Here is a 17378-nt window from a genome sequence, read left to right as displayed (position 1 = left end):
TTGAGCAAAGTGGAATAAGGACACTGCCCCCCGTTTGCCGTGATCCATTTTGACTAGCGTTAGGTGGGGCGAGATAAACTCTTTTAATTCTAAGAATGCAGATTCTATGAGTCTGAAATGCCTTCTCCAGCATTCGTCATTGTTTTTGCTTTTGCAGAATTCTTCCCAAAACCCATCATTTGGTGATAGTGAGGGTCTTAGCGGGCATCCATTTATTTTCAGTAGCACTCGCAGCCATCTTCTGCTCCGACGAGAACGCATAGCCATGTCAGCTGTTATCTCTCCGGACCTGAGAATACTGAACCGTGCTGCCATGCCTGCTTCAAGACCAAAAAAAACCTAAGGCAAATGTCTAACATTGCCTAAATATTTTAAGTACTGTGAGATGCAGACTGCTTCCCTGGGAACCCAACGGAGGAAGACAAATGCAGAGTATCGCTTTTGCGGTGGCGCCCTCGTCGCTGACAGCAAGTCATACGGCGACCACTGTTGTGCAACCGGGCACTTTACTTTGAAAAGAATGACTGCGCCTCTCCATTTACGTGCATTCACAGAGGAGGGGCAATGTCTTGCTCTACGCTGCCCTTGAGGGCCACACCCGAAGGCAATCCTTAGTCCCTTTTTAATAAGCGAGCTTTGAATGTAAGTGCCTAGCTCACCTCCGCAACTCAGGCCGTCACCTTCGACCACAATCACGACTTTAAGCACCACAATAATGGCTGGACTATTGTTTTACACTAACAACCCCTTGTCCCCACAAGCAGGGCTGGATCCGTCGAATACGGAGGAACGAGAGGAGGCGAACTGCGCTTTGTAGACAAAAACAGTGTCCCCCCTTTTTTACAAAAGGCGCCTTTGTTAAAAAAAAAAACAGTGTTGCAGTCAACACTTGGTTTCAACGGTTTGCAAGACAGTTCAGGGCTATCCAAACCATTGATGGCATTTCCAACACGAAACAAAACGCACTTCGGTTCTGTAAGAAAAGTCTGCCCAAAAAAAGGGATAAAAGGTACAACAGGCAATGGGAGCGGTACATAGGAAATGATGATGCCACTGGCGCTTTCTTCCTAGCCAAATTGGACATTGCAATAGATCAACATTGGCCACTACAATGTTAAGTGGTATGCGAGTTTCTGTCAATAACCGGCAACACAATGGAACTGCCACTAGGGAACGGCAGGTAACGCCAGAAGTGGCGAGTTAGTCTGTAAAGTATTTGTCACACAACTCACACGTAATAATTTGATATATGGCAAAAAGGGTCCTGCCACTTACTGCAGGAATGGCCAATTCTCTCATTGCTGGTCATTCTCCAATACCTTCTACATTTGTTTTCTTTGCGGTTCCTCTTCTATTTCTCGCAATTCCTTCAGGGATTTCTGAATTATACGCAACCAATGAACAGGAGTTCACATGGGTGGGGAAAAACTATCTCACCCCTGTAGTGAAATAGTAGCTTAAAGTCTTGTTCCTGAAACTTTGGTTCAGGCTTCGGCCCTGCAAAATCTTTAGTGGGCCTTCTGAGAAAGTCTTTGCTCTCATAGTGTAGGAATGTAGTGCCAATTAGTTGCACCTGTGCCCTTGAGAAGCTTCACACTTTTCGCACTTACTGATAAGACAATTGGCTTCAGTTGTTTCCAATTAACTTGTTATGAGAAATGGGCCTTGGGTGAGATGGGTCGACATTACATCATCTAATTTAGGATTGGCTCATCTAACTTGACATTGGTAACTCTATTGGTTAATTGTTAATTGTATATGATTGGGTAGTGTGCCCAAGAGCCTCACGTGGGAATCAGCCATGAAGGTTTTGTATTGTAACATCCTGCTGAGCATGGCAGAGTAGAGCAAAGAGGGCAGTTCTGATTTGGGAAAAATCTTGTCTGTGCCTTTGTGAACCTGCAACTTTGAAATTCTGTCTTATCATCCTGCCATTCTTGTGAGTATCAAGTGTTAGCTAGATATACTGTATAACATTTTTGTTTTCTCACTGCCAATGTATAATTATATGTGTGCACCTTAATAAATATCAACATTTTTTAGAACTGTGTCATTTGATTCTGAGACAAGCTAAGACGCAACCTAGCCCGCCTAACTTGGACCATACTACCAACTAAGCCTTTTGACTGTGGGACTTGTCCCTGGATAGGGTCAAGTTCCCAGGTAATTCCCTAACAGGCTTCAAGGCTGCCTCTGGGTCTTGGACGCCTAGGGACCCGTTCAGAGGTGGTGGCAGACTACCAGCCAAGGAGGATAGACTCTCCGTGGCCGCATGGAAAGGCAAGTAACTGGCATGTGGCGCCCTATTCCAGTGGGAAAAAGGGTGGCAGCTGCCTTGTGGTACTTGGCCACCCCGCAGTACTTCCGGACAGTTGCCCAGCAATTCGGACTCGGAGTCACAACGGTTGGCGAGATCCTGCTGGAGTTCTGCTTCGCCATGGAGGCTGAATTGTACAGCAAAGTGGTGTGCCTCGGAGACCGGCTTGGAGCGGTGAGTGTCCTTCTATCCCCTTTGCCCTTTAAATTTTTTTTCTTGTTTGACAGGTGAGCAACGAATACGCGATGCACCCCACGCTAACATGCCATGATTTCTATTCTTTTCTTTCCCTTATTTCAGAGTATGGACGGGTTATCCAGGCTTGGATTTCCGCATTGTTTTGCAGCTGTCGATGGAAGCCACATCCCTATCCGTGCACCCGAGGGAAGCATAAAGGAGTACGGGAACAGGAAGGACTTTTGTTCTGTTCTCCTGCAAGGAACTGTGGACTTCTCCAGATGGTTTATAGATGCCGAGGTGGGGTGGAGTGGGAGGAGGCATGATGCCCTTGTTTTCAGGGAATCGAACCTCAGGAAAACCATGGACGAAGCGGTCTTTGTTCCCGGCAACCCCGCTGCCACCATTGAGGGAGTGCGGGTACCGACATTGGTGCTCGGGGATGGAGCCTACCCCTTACGCCGCTGGCTCATGACTCCCTATAAGTGGCCAAGGACAAACGTGCAGAGCTACTACAACCTCAGGCACTCCTGGGCAAGGAATGTCGTGGAGCGTGCCTTTGGCCGTTTGAAGTCTCGGTTCCGTTGCTTGATGTCACGACTCCATGTGCATATAGACAATGTGACTCCGTTGGTCATCGCATGTGTCATTTTGCACAACATCTGCGAGGACAAGGGACATAACATCCCCTTCCCTGTGGCTGAACCAGAACCTGTAGTCCTTGAGGATACAGCAGACATCCCTGAAGCCAGGAGAAAAAGGATCTACGCGGAGGGGTGCAAGGTTCGAGATGCTATAGCCAGTCACCTTTACAGAAATAGGAGACGTGTTTGATCGTTTTTTCTACTCCTGCGTGCTGTGTTAAATAAAGTTTCATGTTCTTTGTTCAACCTTGTCTTGTGTGGTTTGTCTATTTAGCCGGCAAACAACCGGCGATTCTCTGGTCCAAAAGCACTTTGACAGACCTAAATGCTAACTCCCCACTGAAATTGACAAACACAATACGGAAGCGCTGAACAGGGAAAGGTTGGGGAGGCAGGTAGCCAGAAGTATTGGCGACCCCTGTCAAACTGGAGGATTAAGCCACTTATGTTCCTAAGAATAATTTCATTGGTGGGCAGCTTTGATACATTTAAAATTTGGGGGGCTGATGGGAGCAAACCATATTTGTTGCCTAACCGTCATTCCAAAGATGCCGAAGCCACGGAAGGGCTCCTTCTGGCAGCGCGCCGAGGCTGAGGCACTTTTGGAGCTGGTGCTCCAGTCGAAAAGCGTTGGCCGCCTTATGGCCAGCACCCACTGACATACCAAGGGTGCTTACCAGGTGTTGGCATCTAGGATGGAGGAAAGGGGCTACGTCCGAACCTGGGAGCAGGTCCGGACAAAATTCAAGAGGATCAAGCTAGATTTCCTTAATAGTATAGAGCAGTGGGGGGGGGGGGGTTCCACAGCCCAGTGGAAGAATCGTCTTCCATGATCTAATGATGAAGATCTGGGAGAAAGCTGGGAAGCCCCCCCCCTGGAGATGAGGCGACATATGGGTGAGTGGTGCCTTCGTTATGTTTAATCTTTTACCCTAAAGCATGCATTGAATGTTTAGATGCCTCTTTCCCCAACTGTTTCCATCTGATTTGAGAAAGCGTTAAGATGCTGTCAACTCCAGCTGACATCGGCAGCCAGTACTGTAAAACCGCTTTGGCAATGCACTTTGGCTCTGATTGTGGTGTGGCCATCAGCTGTGTATTATCTTTGGTTTGCGTGCTTTAATTTATGAATTCTTGTTTACTTTGCACAGCCACACAATCTCCTGCCAAAATAGCAGAGGCCAAAGGCAGCATTGAGGGTGAGGAAGAGGAGGAAGAGGAAGAGGGGCCTTCCACCTCAGCACAGGCTGCAGGTGAGAGCTATAATTCTTTAAGGGAGACCCATGTGTGTGTACCCCCTGGAAGCCATAAGGGAGCCAGCTGTGATGCTTTTATTAGAAGTGTAATTGAATTCCTTTTATTTGATTTCTATAGCAGACACAATGAAGGCCAGGATGCGGAGCATGGAGGCCAGGCTGGCATCCTTGGAGGGGCTCGTAGAGCAACAGCGGAGGGACTGTGAGTACTGCCCCTGTGCTTTGGTGTGGGTTGTGTCACTAATGCCTATATATATGGCTTACCATTTGTTTTTAACCCATTTGCAGGGCAGGCAGAAGTGGCTGACCTGAGAGGGGAGTTGGAGAGGCAGAGGCAGCAGAAGGAGGAGGAAGAATGTAGGTTCTGTTCCCCACCGCCCAACCCTCCGCATACTGTGGCTAAGATCACTAAAAACTGAATCCATGTAAACTCCAGATTAAAAAATATCTGTGGCACTAATGTGTACCTGTTTCCCCCCCCCCCACACACAGTGAAGAAGAAGGAGGAGGAAGACCTCTTCAGGAGGAAAGTCAGGGGCACAGTAAAACTGGCAAAAAACTGAGGGAGATGGCAGAGGGCGGAGGGAAAGGTGCTGGTGAGGGGAGTAGTGGAACTTGATTTGGGTTTTGTTGGTGAGGGGGTGGGGGTGGTGGTGGGGCTCCAAGTTACATTCCCTACTGTTTTCCCCCTGTTAAAAATATTTATTTTTAAAAATAAAGTTGGGTTTCTTGGGGAGGGGGTGGTGGTGGGGCTCCAAGTTACATTCCTTAATGTTAGTTCCCTGTTAAAAAAAATTTGAAACTAAAATGTGTGTTATACTGTTCTGAAAAAGACTCCAGTGTGACTCCTTACACTCGCACACCTTTCACCCCACACTCCTAAAACTCCTTGAACTGACACCCCCCTAACCCCCAACCCACACAACAGAACCAGAATAAACACAATCACTAGAAAGGCCACTTTTGGCCTTCCTAATTCTAAAGTAGGGTACACAGAGACAGAGGCAAAAATATAAACTTTATTTTTCAAACAAAAAACAACACAGAACAAATTCAGAAGCAAAACTGGCCCAAACTAGGAGGGGGAGAACTTGTCCGCAGGTTTTATTGTTCTCTTCCCGAGAACAGTCCTCCTTCGAGTTTGGGTGGCGGCATTCAGAGAGGGGGTTGGTGTAGTGGGTGGTGGAGGTGGTGGTGTTGGTGTTGGTGGGGGGGGGGCATATTAACAGTAATTTGTGCCGGGTTGGCCGTTTGTCGGTCCTCTTTAGATTCCATAACCAGGACCGCCCTCTCCAAGAGTTTCCTGATTTGGCGAACCTCCTCTACACTTTCGCGTAGGGATTCATTGGAATCCCTTAGGATCACCCTCATTTTTCCCCCCTCCTGGACCTGGAGGTTGTACATTGATTGTTCAGAGGCTGCAGCACGCCGTGTCTCCTCCTGGCAGTGTTCCAGGAGGCTCTGGCCCACGTTTGTTAAGAGGGAGATGCGCCTCAGCCGAGTGCGTTCCCTCATAAGCCTCTCCTCTGCTGGGAGTGCACCTCTAGGTGGTGGGCTGGCAGGACCCGGGGGGGTTTCCTCCTCATCCGAAAGAACCTCTGTTGGTAAAAATGAGAAATAGAACCGTTAGTGCCGTTGATACAACCAACACCGCCCATGGTGCCCATGGTGGGTTTTTTGTTGCCTATTTTCACAGCATGACTCTCAACAATGCCTAGGGAGCATATGGTTAGTGTTTGTTTCCTATTTTCACAGCAAGACTCTCAACAATGCCTAGGGAGCATATGGTTAGTGGTTTGTATCATTGTCCTGCAGTTATGGTTAGAAAGGAACAGTTTATGCATGCTCACCCTCTCGAATCTCTAGCCGCCTGCGTTGGGCAGGAGGTCCAGGCACCCCACGCTCTTCCTCCTCCTGTGTTCCTGGGATGAAATCTGTAAAAAAGAAAAAAAAACAGTTTTAGGAACAAAGGGTGGTAAAGTAAGCTTCAAAATGCAACACCAGCAACGTAGAGGTACCCTCTTCTTTCTCCTAGCAGGACAACTGCCCCCTGCACAAACAGAAAAGCACAAAGCAGTTTACACAGCACCCCCCCCATTATTCTCATAAATACTTACCAAGGTTCGTCGATGCCCCCGAATTGCTATCTATGTCGCCCATAGCTGTAGACTCGCAGGGCTCTGTGCATTGCAGCTGTGTCTCTGTGGACAACAGCAGACAATAGTGAAAAAGGAGCAAGCATACAACCTGAACCACACAGCATGCTCCCAAAGTAGTGAACCAAAGTACTGCAGAAGGCCTATAGCTGAGGCATGCTGCAAATCTTTTGGGGTTGTTAGTTAAACATAACCGTTTTAAATAGCTACCATAGCAAACAGTCTACAAACAGCCTAGCATATTATGCGTTGCAACGAATACACGCGAAAACGATTCCTAAACATCAGAGCACACATTTGTACAAAGTTAAAAGTGCTTACCGGAGGCAAGGGGTGTCTGCTGCGACACGTTGGTTTGCTCGCCAGGAACGATGGCAAGCAGGTCCAACGTGATGAGGTCCACCCCGCATTGCTGGACCTGGGGGTAGACGGGGTTTTAAGCTGTGGGCATATTTTGGGGCCGTGACGGTGTGTGCAACTGTGCTTTTGAAATACTATTGTGCTGTTCGGGCACAATTTCCGAAAGCAATCGTGCTGGAAAGCCAGGCGCTGTCTTGTTGATTCGTTGATCTGCGCTCGGTCCGAGAAAAAAAAAATGGCGAACAGTTCACCGGAAGTTTGGAGGACAGGCCCAGGGGGAGGGACTTTGCAGAAACCGCAATAATGTTAACGCACAGGTCTTTTTCGCTAATGTTGCAGATTGGATGCAAGAGTGTAGCGCTTTTCAGAGGGTGAATCCACTTTTGGCGATTTCCCTGAAAGTGCTACAACAAAGCGCTTTTTGCGGATCGGTTTCAGGAGTGTTGCAGATTGTCAACGACGTTGTGCATAACGGCAAATCAGTAGCGATTTCAATTGGCAGCCATTGTGCAATTTTGAAGGAGTGCGGAATGGCCCTTGTATAAACCTCATTAAGGAACTCATGGACGTAGTGTTTCCAGGGCTTTGTTCAACAGTCCTAAACACACAACCATCTTGATAACCAAGGATTACACACGGCACTGATAAACTTGTGAGCAAACACAAGAACCTTGCCTATCTGTACCTCACCAACCTCATGGCGTGTCTCTTTGGAAAGGACTTAGTAGCCCACTGCATTACATATGGAGAGGAAAAAGAGCGCTGTTCATTTTGCATGTGGGGGCACTGTGTTGACGGGGTGCTTCTGCGTTTTGCTTGGGGGTGGGTGGTTTATACAACAACAAAATACACAGTCTATGCGCGCGCACACATCAAGAGTGTTGTCTCAACTGGCCTGCTTGTGAATTACTCTTGGGAGTGCCAACGGTTATTTCTGTAAGTTGAATGATCACGTGCAGCAGATATGTCGATAGACATATCATGTATCAAGCACTAACAGGAATAGACAGGTAACGGTGACAGTACACACCGTGCAAGCACTGTGTCTTGTCTGACCCATCGGGTGATGCCGTCTTTCGTTCTAGTGGCAGAATCAATACAGGGTGGTTCACCCGGGCGTTCCAGAGATGTCCACCCCTCCCCCACCTAAGGAATTAGCAAACCCCAGTTACTCGGTTTGCGACAATACGACTTGTTTTCTGCGTTTAATGAACGAGACGGTAGCCCATGCTACCCTTTGTTTCGTCAGAGGTGGTCACCATAGCCTTGCTCACGCCCCACTAACTGAGTGCCACCCATCAAGATCAATGCTTGTTAGTGGGAGGAGACAATAGTGCCGGATAAAAAGGCTACCTCCGAACATCCGGGTACACATTTCTTCTACAACTTTTAGAGCTGAAGGGTCGAGTAGACCACTGTGGGAAACGATGTCTTCCCTGGCACAGAGTTCTACATCCAAGAGTTGCAGTGGGGGTCGAGGAGTCTCTTGGAGAGATAGGGAGACGCGATCTGATCTCAATATGGGGGGGGGGAACAGAAAGTACAGGAGGCTCTGGGGGCTTCCCATCGCAACAAAGATGTTTTTGAGAATATCACGGCAGAAATGGTGAGAAGGGGACACTCACAGACCGCGGTTGAGTGCCGGACGAAATCTAAGACTTTGAGGCAGGAGTTCAAGAGGGTGCAAGGACACAATCGGCGCTCTGGGAATTCCCGCAAGGAATGCGCCTACTATTCCGAGCTTGAGCGTATATTTGCGGGCGATCCCAGTATCCAGCCAAGTAACCGTTCGCGGAGCCTAGATTTGCGCTTCTGCACTGACGAGGAGCTTGAGAGGCTCAGACTTCCAGTGCTTGCGAGGGACATGCAGGATGAACCTCCACGGGGTGAGTATCGAACCCTGAGACCTTCAGACATTGGTTTGTCCTCTCCAGAGTACGATGGTAGGAGACGCTTGAAATGGGGTTGGGTAATTCACTGTTACACCTTTCCTAATATTATTCTCTCCTTTCCAATATTATTCAGGCAGTGAGACACAGGGATCCTTCAGTGATGGATCACAGGACTTTGATCAAACGCAGATAACGACAATACCAGAAACAGCGTTGGGGGGGGAGCGGGGGTGGGTTGTGCGGCTTCACTGACGAATGTATTTTCCAAATGTTTACCCCAAATAGAGCTGGAGTTGAATGATAATGAAAATGTGAGCCCCAACTGTCAGGATGCTCAGGAGATGAGGCAACCTCGGCAAGATTCCACAGGTATCACTGATTGTCTGCTCCTCAATAAGTGTCTTTGTCTCGCAACTTTGAAACACGCTAAATGATTTGATTTTTTTCCTCTGCAAGCCCTCGATCACCCACTCCATCTGACCGAGATGGACCTCTCGAGTGAGAGAACACCGGCTGAACATTTGGAGATTGCAAGGCGTAGGAAAAGGCGTGTAATGGCCATAACCAATGTTGGGAGGGCAATGATGCGGGTATGCGAAAGTGAGGTGGAGGCAGCGAGACAGAGGCATGACGAGATGATGCATGCTGAGGAGAGGCGTTATCGTGGATGGCTGTTGGAGACACAGAGGAACATGGAGTCTATTGCCGCGGCCATGTCAGAATGTAGCAGGGCCATGTTCGCGGCGGTGGAGGTGCTGCGAGGCATAGCTGACGAGCGGACACAAACCACGACTGTTTCCACCGCCAGGGAATCATGCGAGGCACCCAACAACTGCATGTCTGTTTCTTCAGAACATGAACTTGAATCCCCTTCTCCTTCTCGTGACTGTGCAAGCCCTTCTCCCTCCCCTCGGGAATTTCCCACTCCTCCTCTTTCCACCTCCAGTGCTCGGGGAAGATCACTGGGTGTTGGAGGCACGGCTTGTGTTTTAAGAAATGCAAAAAGGAAAAAGATTTTTGATAGCTGACTACTGTCATGTCTTGTCCTTTCATATGCCTCAGACCATTTTAGCACGTTTGTTCTAGTTAATGTTGTTTGTCGGCTTGCATTGCGTTTACTACAGAGTTGATGGCAGGCGAGGAGATGTGCGTATGATAGTTGTATGTCCAAAATACATTGAATAATGTTTACCGAGGAATTTGATTAAAAAATAAAGTCTGCACTGTAAACAGTGGAAAATTTGCTAACTGGTGATGCTTGAAAACATCTTTGATTATTGTTGGGTGAACCGTGTTCTGCAGTTTCTGATTTTAAAGCGTGAATGATAAACAGGGTACTGACATCATCTCTCACAAGCGAGCAAGAGTTGACTGGCTTTGGTGAGGAGTCAAGTGGCTTGGGATGGTGCTCGTCAACACCTAGGTCCCTGGAGTGGGATATGCTCTCCAGGGTCAAGACCCCGCACAAAATAATAATAATAATCCGTCCTCTACTGGAGGAAACACCCCACCAAAAACCTGCGGTGATCCCAGGCATGCCTCCGATGTCCCAAACCCGGAGCGAGGGTTCAATTCAGGAATGCGAACCCGTTCCCAGCATTCCCTTTGATTGGAGTACGCTGGAACCCCCCATCCCACCCCAAGAAGCAGCAGATATTTTCGAAGGGAGTCGTTGGCAGTAGTCCGGGCTGATGTTACTTAAAAATACCGCATCCCCCACCCCAATGCCTAGAGTTTTGCTGGCAATGCTGGCCTTGCCTCTTTCCTTCGTATGAAAATATGCTCCCTCCACCACGCAATGCCTGAGAGAGCTGAACTTATAAGTCGATGACTTATAACCTGACTTATAACTAAGTCGATGACTTATAACCTGTTGCCTTTAACGGGTTGAATGAGTGGTGGTGGGGGTAGATATCAAGAGTTATTGATCTGGGGGGCGCGCAAAGTTTGTGATTGCACACACAATCTCCTGATGGACAGTCCAGAGCATGCTGGGCGGTGTGTTACGGGTGGGGCGGGGAGGACAGAAACGCAAAGGTGAAAGAGAGTTAAGTTGCAAGCAGAACAATGCACAGTATCATCCAGTACCTCAAATCCTGAGTAATGGGGGTGGGGCTCACCCTAACTTCTGTATTAGTCATGGCTTAAGTGGAGGTGAGGGGCAGCCTTTAAGTTTTGGGAAGAATACAGTGTCTTGTGGAGGAAGGTCGGAAAGAACACAAGTGCTCTCCCATTTAACGGCAGTTGACGGCCACACAGTTGAAGGTCACTGAGAGAACCAAAAAGCTTCATGTAATGTGTGTGTGTGTCAACATGCATTTGTCAAGAACACGTTAAAGAACAATAATGGTAAGTGGCGAGGATGTGTTGTCAACAATAACATTAAGAGGTCACCCCTTACAGATTGAGAAGTGGGCAATCACGGAGAAGCATATACAACAGTCAGCGATGTCAGAAACCCATCCCCGTTTCCCGATTGCCCAACGGCTCTCGCTTATAAAAGTGTGGCTCACCACCTTCTTCCTTGCCATTCTTCGAGCACTGCTTCCCGCACCGTCTCCTCATGATGGATGTTCTCGCTTACCTCGCGCCTCGTCAAGGACGTCCCATCACTCCTGAAATGTTAAGGCGCTCCCGTGCAAGCAGGAGACGTCTAAGGAATCTTCTTAGGTGTCGTGGATGGCCACTGAGGCCACTTCTCGCCAGAAAAGTTTGTTTCTGGAAGAGCTTCAAACGGTCCCAGGCACCAGACGCGGACTGGATCTCGCACTTCACCTTTTCAAAGGCTAAGTTCGTAGAATTATCCGCCTTCTTGTCCTCGTGCCTACCACTGGGACGAGTCGCCCATGATAAGATGGTGGCGATAGCAGTTTTTTTTTGTGTGTCACGGCGGTCCTGTTAGCAGGGTTTCAGTGCTCTTTTGGGAGCACAGTCAGACCGTCGCCCATGCTATCACGAGTGTTTCAAGAGCATTGGATGATCATCTGTTTCCAAGGATCACCGGTATCCATCAAGCTGTTTTTTGTAACCCCTGTTTTCCACCAAGCTGTTTTTTGTAACCCCTTTGAATTCTCTCTTGCCTCACGTAAATGATTGTGTTAAGTTATTCACATCAACCTCTGTTTTCTTCCACCTTTTCCGCCTTCATGCACATCTGTCAATCCTTGAATTAACGCTCCTATTTCTTATCTCCCTCCAGATTAAGGATGGGTTACGCGAAATGGGATTCCCGAACTGCGTTGGGGTGATCGAAATCCTGAAATTTCCCACACTGTGTCTTGGTCACACTGACGGAGGCGCGCTAGCGCCTATCACCTTTACCGTTCTCGCTTTGTTCGATCACGGGGGCTTGTTCCGGCATGCGGAGGTATACTGGTGTCGGGATGAGCAATCCTTGTCATGTGAGCAGGTGCTATCACAGTCCGACCTTTGTTCTGCGATGGAGGAAGGGCTGGTTGGGGCCCCCCTCATACTTCGTGCCGGGGTCACCATTCCCACAGTCATGTGCCACGGCATGGTGTTGGCGCGGCGGAGATGGCTTATGTCCCGATTTATGCATGCTAACGGAGAGCGACACAGGGTATTTAACGCTGCTCTCGGCAGGGTGTTATCAGTTGCGAATGCCTCTGTGGGGTGGTTTCTCACAACCTGGAAATGTTTGAAGAAGAGGCTTCCTTTCGATGAACAAAGCATGCCCAGCATCCTGTGTGCATGCATAGTGCTCCATAATATGGCTAAAATAGATGAGCAAGGTACGCTGCTGAGTGCCCTGCCATTCCCGTGGTCATTGCCAGACCATGTTCAGCGACAGGGATCTATACATTATGCTTCACGAGCTGACCAGCAGGAGAGGAGGCAATGCTGAGAAGCAGTAGCTGACTGGATTCGCGACGTCTCCAGTGAAGATTGATTTCCGTCCCACACTGTGAAGGCATCTCCTGGCCTCAAAGTCATGGTTAAGTGTGTCTATGTGTTTTTGTTGTATTATCTTTTACCCTTGATATGTTCCTTTTTATGATCACACACCGTTATATGGGTTAGGAGCACACACTTCTCAATGCTTTCATTATCTGGTTCTCCAGCCATGGCACAGTCCTGCAATGAGTGAGATTCAATGATTAAAGTTTCAGTATTGAGTATTCTAACATGTTGTTGATGCGTACAAATCATAACAAAAATAGTAGTTGCAGGCTGATCAGTGGTGTACTATGTCATCTGTTAAAACTGATGTTTGCATTTTATACTTTGTTGTGTATCATGTCATTTGTTCATTTTTTTCCCTTAGTTCTAAGTTTCAATCAATGTTGATGTGCCATCAATAAAGACTACAAACGTAACTTGGATCTTTTTGCTGTCTTTATGGTCTTCTTCACCAAGGGGGGGTTGGGTGGCAGTGTTAAAATCTCATAGTCATGAGAAAGATGGGGTGGGGGAAGGGTGGTGTACCTTGGCAACGATAATCGCGGGGGTGGCTCAGAGTTTTAATTCTGTACATTCACTTTCTGGGTTCTGTTCCCCTACAATGTATTGACACTGGCCATGCCATGGAGGGGGGAGGTCAAGGAAAAGACCATTTCACTGACGAGCTTGGTTGTTGCGCTGAGCAATTTTGCAAGCACATATGCAATCTCCATTTCACATCTTGGTGATCCCGAAGCGCAAGCCGTCCTTGAACCATCAGACGTCCTCAAACTTCTGTGGCTCGCCGAACCTTAAAATAATGCTGCTCGTAAAACAGGCAAGCACCAAGGAGCGTAAGACAGACTGCACATGAAGCCGCAAATGGATGCTGTAACTATCAGGCAGCCGCGGACAATCAGCAACCGCCAACGGCAGGTTGTGGCAGCGGCCACAGTAGGTGGCCACTGTGGTCATTGTCCTATACGCCGCCCAATTGGTGTGTGCGTTGGCATGCACGCGTTGCCAATGTTCGTTGGTCGGTGCCGCAGCCGCTGCCGACATGTCTGGCAGTGGGTTTCTCCACTGAATAAGGGAAAGCAGTACTTTAGTAACTATTCTTCCAAGTGCAGCAGTTAAGATTGCCCAAGGTTTCACAATTGTAACCTAGCAGTGCATCGCTCTTAAATTTGCCCCTCATGCCCCCCAAAACCAAGTCTCACCCATCTAATGACGTCTCAATGTGTTTTAAAAGGATTTTTGCCATACATGTATTTGTTGGTTGACGGGGAACAGCGTCCTTGGTCCTTGGCATGGAGTGCTGCAGCAGGAGCCAATCTTGATTGCATGGATATCCCACCCCTGCATGTGCTGCCCGCTTGGTCTCCCGCTCAGTTATGAGACAGTGATTATCACCAGCCTGCTCTCTCTTAGGTCAACTGTTCCTAGCGTTTATTTGAAGTGGGAGAGGAAGGGAAATGTGCAATCTTATTTTGTACACCTTCCGGCACAGTAATGAAAGCTGGGTTCTCTGCTTCCATAAGGGGAAGGAGAGTCAGTTCCTTGGTGCCAACACAAACTGCGTGACAAGCCTCTACGTCTGCTCAGTTCTGTTGTCTTTCAAAGTGACAATTGTCTTTTGGACTGCATGTAGGAGACAGCGCACCATGCTATCCTCCGCTTGCGCCATCAGCAATGGTGAGCCAGACCAAATGGCCGCCTTATCCATGCCCATTCGCAGAACATCAAACCGGCATCCACGGAGCAATTACAGCGGCCCATGCTAATGTCCGTATGTCCGAAAGAAAGCTCTGCGACAGAAAGATTAAATGTCAATGGAAACATAACATACATATTGGAAAACAAGATTAAAAGTATGATTAATACGTATCAAAAGCTATTTCCTGTCCTCCAGAAACTTTCACCCGGCCAGCCTCGAACCCACGATGCATTGTGCTCCAACTAGTTAGCACAACATCTAACCAGATGCGCCACCGTATGAGTTAAATTGTTAGTCAGACAAAGAGATTGTTGTATGTTCAAGCCTGCATAACAAACTGCACGCAGAAAGCACACTAGAAAGGTAGAGCATACAGCCATTATTTTGAATGTAAAAATTAAGCTTTGTAAGTTTGATAATGTTATATCCAAGCAACAGACAAGCTCTCCTCGGCCTATTGGTATTTTGCCGCAAAAAAACCCACGCGAACTAGGGAGACCTCTGGCGGACGTTATCTTGAAATGCAGCAGAATGCCAGCTAATTAGACCTCTTTGGAATACATGACATTCATAATGCATCCATAAGCACCACAAGGCGTTGTCATTGTTTTTCATTGTCATTGTTCATATTCTGCAAAACGTGAATAGTGGCTTAGAAGAAGAAGAAGAAGAGTTGGTTCTTATATGCCGCTTTCCCCTACCCGAAGGAGGCTCAAAGCGGCTTACAGTCGCCTTCCCATTCCTCTCCCCACAACAGACACCCTGTGGGGTGGGTGAGGCTGAGAGAGCCCTGATATCACTGCTCGGTCAGAACAGTTTTATCAGTGCCGTGGCGAGCCCAAGGTCACCCAGCTGGCTGCATGTGGGGGAGCGCAGAATCGAACCCGGCATGCCAGATTAGAAGTCCGCACTCCTAACCACTACACCAAACTGGCTCTCAACGACAACTAATGGAGTGATATAAGTCTCTCAGCAATCATAGACCCAAAGGATGGCCCTTTCTTTCGACTCCGCGAGTCGACCAATCAGCAGGAGATAAACACGTTCAGTCAGCATTGGAAAGGGGGGGGGGTTGTTGACCAATCAGCAAGAGAGAACCACGCAGTGTCAGCATTGGAAACATGGGGGTTGGTTGACCAATCAGCATAAGACAGTTCTGCAACGTCACCATTGGGGAGGAGCGGGGGGAGGAATGCCGGTTAATCCGAGTGCCGAGGACATCTACACGTGGATCCTTTGGTGCATCCGGCACGAATTGGTGGATATTCCGGAAAATAAGCGCTCCCTGATATTCCGAGGCAAAGGTACGGTGAATGCGGGTTGAGGCATAACGGTTGCAGATGGAAAATTTCCATCGATGGAAATCAAACTGGAAATCGATTTCAGTGCAGACGGGAGGGACTGCATCGACCTGGGAGTGGAATAAAAGCTCTGTGCAGTTTACACCCAGGAGTTTCATCTGTGTGGTGATCTGTCTGATTCCTGCCAGAGCTGTTCTCCCATAGCAGTTCTGTTAGGGCTCTCTCAGGATGTAGCCTGAGGAGAGCAGTTGAAGTTGTGGTTGAAGGCAGTGGCCTGTGAAAGCGAGGTTGTTTGAGTCCCCACCAGTGTTCAATACATGTGGACATCTGGGGGGATTTGTCTGATTCCTGCCAGAGCTGTTGTCCCAGAACAGTTCTGTCAAGGCTCTCTCAGGATGTGACCTGAGGAGAGCACTTGAAGTTGTGGTTGAAGGCAGTGGCCTGAGCAAAGGAAGGAAAAGGTTATTGGAAGCTGCTTTGAGACTCCTTTGGGTAGTGAAAAGTGGGACTTCCCCTTGAGTTTTCTGTGTTTGTTGGGGGGGGGAGGCTGGTGGGGAGAGCCATTGAGGATTAGAGCATGGATGAAGCACCCAGGTTAACCTGAGCTCCTCTGTTTGCTCTCTGAGCCTTTCCTGGGGATAATGGGATTGTCTGGGACGGTGCCGTGGACTCCGCCCTTCTGTTGTGTTGTTTTGTTGACCTCCAAGTCTCCCCTGGAGGCTGGCATACCTGCACCACTAGTGGTATTAGTGGTGCATGGAGATTTTCCCCACACACACACCTTTGCAGGGCTCCCTTCTTCTCTCCAGGGGAACCCAGGTGAGCTCTGAGTAGACACCAGTGGGTCTCCAGTTCTCACCTGGAGGCTGACACCCAAGCATTACTTGTGCAGACAGTGACAGCTGTCCCCTGTTGCTCTGGCATGCAGTGTCCCTTTATCCCAGGTGATGGGAGGTGATGGGAATGAGGGAACTGCTCTTTGAGTGAAGATGAGCAACAATTCCTGTCTATTCCCCTCATCTGCCTGGAGGGTGGCATCTGCATGCCAGACCTGGGAGAGAGGGAGGATAACTTTATATAGTGGGATAATATTCCTCTCCCCGTGTATGGAATATTATCCCATTATATAAATTTATCCCACCCACACACCTTACCATTATTGAAGCTTACTCCAACAGGAAAGCTTTCATGCTTCCTCAGCTGAACTCTTTCCCTTCTAACGTTCTCTTAGGGATGTTTAACTGTATTCATTTGCCAGAGATATTATGTTTTCATGGTTGTATATTCCCTGATCTTCTTCCTCATATTGTTTTGTTTTGCCCCAAGTTCTCTTTATGTGATATCTGACATTCTGACAGCCTCTGGCAGGCAGGAAGGGGAAGGAGTTGGAGGTTCCCCCTGGGGCGGGGACGCAGCCCACGGGGGTAGCGGCAAGTGGGCGAGCACGGCGAGGGCTGCATGGGCTTCGGCTTTGCCGGCTTCGTCCCGTGCTGCAGCGGAGCGGCCCCGGCGAACACGTGGGAGGCGGCAAGAGTGGGACAGCACTGCAGAGCGGCAAGAATTGGCCGTGGAGCTCCCGATGGGGGGTGGGGTGCGGCGTAGCACAGCTTGCCCGGGGCAGGCTCGGGTCCCATCCACCAACAGGACTCCGGTGAGTC

Source organism: Paroedura picta, chromosome 8, assembly GCF_049243985.1.
Source record: "Paroedura picta isolate Pp20150507F chromosome 8, Ppicta_v3.0, whole genome shotgun sequence".
Taxonomy (NCBI): Eukaryota; Metazoa; Chordata; class Lepidosauria; order Squamata; family Gekkonidae; genus Paroedura; species Paroedura picta.
Note: the sequence above shows the minus strand (reverse complement) of the source record.